The sequence below is a fragment of the Capsicum annuum genome, chromosome 10, assembly GCF_002878395.1.
Source record: "Capsicum annuum cultivar UCD-10X-F1 chromosome 10, UCD10Xv1.1, whole genome shotgun sequence".
Taxonomy (NCBI): domain Eukaryota; kingdom Viridiplantae; phylum Streptophyta; class Magnoliopsida; order Solanales; family Solanaceae; genus Capsicum; species Capsicum annuum.
In genome coordinates this window covers 153699630-153704883 of record NC_061120.1, presented here as the reverse complement: position 1 = coordinate 153704883, position 5254 = coordinate 153699630, and the positions used below count along the sequence as shown (strand labels likewise).

The following is a 5254-nucleotide window of genomic DNA, read 5'->3' as shown; positions in this document are numbered from 1 at the left end:
GAAAACATTATGGTTTCAAATCTAGTTTTATATACTATAAAATCAAGAGGATAATTTAGTATTTTTTTTTTTAAAAAAAAAACATGATTTATACTTGATGAGAGAATATACTACCTCAAAATAATATATTTTATTTTGAAGATTGTAAATGTGTTGTAAAAAGATATGTGTAGTTAAGTGTACCAATTATAACGTTATGATATAATATGAACAAACGTACCAATTAAATTAAATAAATTATAATTTTAGAATTATCTTTAGTATATATAGTTTTAAAATTAAATGAATACTTTTTCATCTTTATCAGTATCTTTTTTATTATTATTATTATTAATATAGTACTCCATACATTTTGATCCATTTAAAAGGAGAACGTCTCTTTATTTTTGACAACTTTTTAATCAATTCTGCAAAATTAAAGAGCATTTTGATACATTATACATATCTTTAGCCTATTAATATAAGATTCAAAATCTTTTTTAATTTGTTAAAATTCAATATCAAATCAAAATCCGATAAATAAATAGCACTAACTAATTAAACTCTTTTCTCTGAGTATGAACTAAACGTGTCAATTGTTTCCATATCAGTTCAATCCCATTGTAATTTATTATTTCATTGAAATATCTTAATTAAAAGTAATCTCAAGCCATAGTTTAAAACTTTACTCATCAATAATATTATATTATGTAATGGACTAAATTTTAAATAAGGAATTCAACTTTGGTATGACATAATATGCGTAATGGTTTATAAATTAATTTCAATGAATTTTATAAGTTTCTTATAATTATTAGAAGCTTATGAAAATAATCTTTGGTTAAAACATAATTTTAGAAGTTTGAATTTTGAAAATACATACATACATACATATATATATATATATATATATATATTCAGAAGCACAATTTAACATCTACAAGTTTGGTATTTTTTTCTTAGAAATGCACCATTCTGTTAATATTCTATTTGTTCCAGTTTGTTTGATCTATTTTAATTTGGTACAAAATTTTAAAAAGTGCAATCCTCACAACATAGTTACCTGCTGCCACTTCTGTCATGTTGAAACAATTGTGTTTACCGTCACAGGTAGAAAGAAGAAGAAGCTCGGTTTGCCACCAGAAGATCCCGCTTCCCCCAAACCTTCTACTGCACCTGTTGTGGAGGAAAAGGTGTCTATTTATTCAAAAACTCTGTTTATTGTTTTGTCCGATTCAGACATATATTGTACTCAAACTTTTTGTATGTATTTTTGTTAGAGCTCATTTTTGCCTGTCAGACCAGCTACAAAGGCAGAGCTGATGAGAGAGTGCCTGTGAACTCTTAAACAAACCCACAAGGTAATCATTCAGTTGTTTTTTGGATACATAGAGTACTTTCTTGCAGGTTTGAGCTTCGAAACAGAGAGGTTCAAGGTGCACCAACTTATCTTTATTTTTAAAAACAAAGTAAAGCTTACTTGCTCGTCCACCCTCAGTTTTCGAACTCAAAAGAGTTCAGCAGACGAAATATAATGAGTTTTAAATACAAGGATAGAATGGATACTTCTTTTTTCTTTCTTTCTTTAGTGTATCGCATTAGGAAGCTAGAGAAAATATAATGATTTTCAAATACAAGGATAGAATGGATACTTCTTTTTTCTTTCTTTCCTTAGTGTATCACATTAGGAAGCTTTTTCTTTTGAAAAGTAATCAACAAATACTCCCTAGGAACTTAGTAACCTATGAGTGACATTCTACATTCCTTTGGTGGGTTTTTGATATGAATGAGATGTCATTCTAACTTTATTTTCCTCTTGCGATCCAGGATGATGATGCCAATGTCAAGACTGCTTTCAACACGTTGCTAACTTATGCAAAGATTGTCGCTACAAATCCCAATGAGGAGAAATTTCGCAAGATTAGACTTAGTAATGCTGCTTTTCAGATTAGATGTTATCAAGAAATAGTTGTGCCTTGATTTTGTTCTTTAGTTACACTTCTGAAATGACTCCTTCACTCCTTGAAATTCTATAAGAGAAACCTCATTTAATCCTTTCTTTTATAACCTTGTTAGTTGGTTTCCGTCATTCAGTTTCTGAAAAATAGGGAGTGGGGTGAGGTTTATGTACTTGATTATTTGCTTAGTCGATTACTTTTGCATGCCAAACTACTGGATAATTTAAGACCCTCTCTGATATTTCTTTCATTGTTTAGTTTCTGGTTGGCGGTGGGTAGCTTTCATTGTGACAAGTTTTGTAAATATTTTGAAAATCAAGAAATAGCACTGGCATTTGCTAGAGCCTATTATGGAGATGGGGTAATACCGACTTTATTTAAGTTTATTCGTTGCCCATTCGTGAAGTCTTATGGTAGTGCCTCTGTATCTGTAGTCGTAACATGATTAGAGAACTCAAAAAGAAATCACAAGGCTCTTTAAATCTTACTTCACTTGCTTAAGGAAATATGACAGTTTATGTGTGTTAAGTTGATCTAAGTTCACTGATATGCTTTTAACACAGATCAGAATTGCATCAGATCATTTGTTTCTTCATAAGACTGCAAGAAAGTTTCTCTTAACAGAGAAACCTACAAAACTGATCTAGGTGAGATTTAACAAGCAGTATTGAAGAACTTAAACGCCAAAAGCATAGTTCGATGTTATGTGAGTAACATGATAAATGATCCTGATAGTGTATTGTGCACAATGAAAGTTTCTCAGAATGTGTGATTTGAGAATGCTTGGTATCTATCTGAATGGTGGCATTCTCCTTTTAACATTCTTGGCATTTGTAGGAAATCGCTGCCTCTACAACAACCTTCTTCAATATGTGAGTCAATTTGAGCAATTGAAGGAGGGCCTTTGGCCTTCCATAGTTGACTAGCCTAATATTGACGTGTTCTTTTGATTGTATTCCAGCGAAATTATATCTGCCGTTGTATCTCTTTTTTCTTTTATGTATGTGATGAAATTGTAACGACTTAAAAATTTAATGAAATATGTGATATTTGTGATTTTGTGTGATTTAACTATTTTATCCCTTTCCGTAGTTGCATTATGATATTTTTGGGGTGTGGGAGTGATTGACATGATTTTCGATGCATTTTGGTATCATTTATGCAATATTGTAGTTTTTGATAGCTTCGAGAGCCTTATTTTGAACTTATGCAGATATTTTTTGATCTGTGCGATGGATGACCGAATGGACTACGCCAGTAGCTCTGAAATATTGATTTTAGGCTAAGTAGAACTTCGATTCAGGTCTCGGTGCACCCGAGCTCATTTCGACCTATTGGTCGGAAAGTTGGAAAATTAGAAATATGGGTGTGGGACCCACATTTGATTGAAACGACCTCGGATGGAAAATCTAACTTCGCCAGCAGATTCTGAATATCAATTTTAGAGTGTGAGCATATTTGATATGATTTTACGGCTTTTAAATCTCATGTCGATCCTCGTTTGGAAAATTATGATTTTGGATTTCGGGGGTCAACTTTTTAAAAATGGTGTTTTTTTTAAAATCTGATATTGCCATCGCATCTGGAATGTTGAATTTAGTATGGATGTATAGTTCGTTTGCATGTATCGGACTCCACATAAATTTCGAGCACCCCGTCGAAGTCCGATCAACCAACAAAAAAAACTACTATTGCAGAAAATCTGCAATAAATAGCAGATTTTCACCCTTTTTGGCCCATTTTGTTCATTTTCATCTTGGCTCTTGGGAGTTAAACCCTAAAATAGTGTGGGAACTTAAAAGTAAAGTTTGTGAGAGCTTGGAAAGCTAGATTAACACCTTTTTCTTGGTTTTATTATGGATTAAATGTAAGAATTCACTATTTTCTTAATAATTTCTTGATTAATTTGTTAAAACCCCAAAAATCTTAGGGCTTGACTTTAAACCCCAATTTCACTTCTTTTCACTTGAATAATATTTTTATCTTATAATTACTAGTTCTTCATCACTTTAACCCTTAAAACAATTTAACCCTTAAAACAACTCCGATTCTTGATTTTAACCCGAATTTCAAAAATTTTACTCGATAAAGCTCAAAAATATTTTTTCTTCGATTTGAACCCCGTTTTTGACTCAATTTAACTTGAGTTTTCAGCTGTAGGTTTCTAAAAATATGGGGAACATGTTTTTGAAGTAAAGTTTTGATTTTCCCTTTTTTTTGAAAACCCATGTTGGGAGTCCGTTTTGATCCCGAACCAAAAGTAGTCAATATGAGTGTTGGTGATTTTGTCTTGACGCATAGATTTCATATTTGATATTTTTAGTGAAGTTTGGGGTTGTTCGTAAAAAGTAAGGTCGTGGGTTCAAGTATAGCGGACCGATTTTGACTTTCGAGGTAAGTTACGACTTAACTCTTTCAGACTGGGCTGGGTAGTAAATGATGATACAAAATATATGTTAAGGGTGGAAACTAATCATAAAATATGACTATTTATGTGTTGTGCCCGTGTGGAGGCCTATATGTGATGTAATTGTTGAGATTGAGTTATTATGTGATATGTGTGACCGTGTGGGGTCCTATGTGATATTGATAGCCTTGAATACATGTGAATAATTGTATTGTGTTATTAAAATGCTTAATATGGTACCATTGGTGTATTCTGATTATATTCATACTTTATTGGCATATGAGACATGTGGAAATTCATGGATGAAATGAAAATAATGAGTTAATATTGGCTCATGTGGTTGTGGAAATGTATCATTGTGGCTGATCGTGAAAATACTCATTGTGATTGGTTGTGAGCATTACATCTTCATATCATACTTATTCATGAAACATTGGTACCACCGTGGCAACATCTGAGAAACACTGGCAACACCTTTTTAAAAAATGTTATAACACCTTATAAAACCCTTTCCGAGGGATGTGCCGAAAAGGAGATATGAGATATGTGGATTGTATAAGGGTTGACGAACCCCCTATGAGTCCTACGTCAGGAAGCTTTAGCTCTATAGGTGTATACGGGGATTGTGCAAAGATCCCGGAGGTTGTACGACGACCTCGTGCATCATCATCATCATATACATTGCACTTACTTTATTGTGTTTATGTTTTGTTGTATTGCCTTATTGACTTGTCATCTATGTATTTGTCTTACCTTCTTTTACTTGTATTTGATGATCTTGTATCTATATGTTCTCTCTTGTTCTATTTCTATGTGACATAATGTATACTTGTGTTCTATATCTTGGTGTGTTATTGTAATATATGTGAGATATATTAGAACTGTTGTGCAAGCAGTGTGGGCTACTGTT

General features: G+C 32.3%; 1 long non-coding RNA gene across 1 annotated transcript; it reads left to right on the top strand.

Moving 5' to 3' along the window:
• The first annotated feature begins 1022 nt into the window (after window positions 1–1022).
• On the top strand, window positions 1023–2041 carry LOC107852446. Its single transcript, XR_007045928.1, has 3 exons — window positions 1023–1172; window positions 1260–1340; window positions 1807–2041. It is a non-coding gene; the product is annotated as an uncharacterized LOC107852446 (long non-coding RNA).
• Window positions 2042–5254: the final 3213 nt, after the last annotated feature.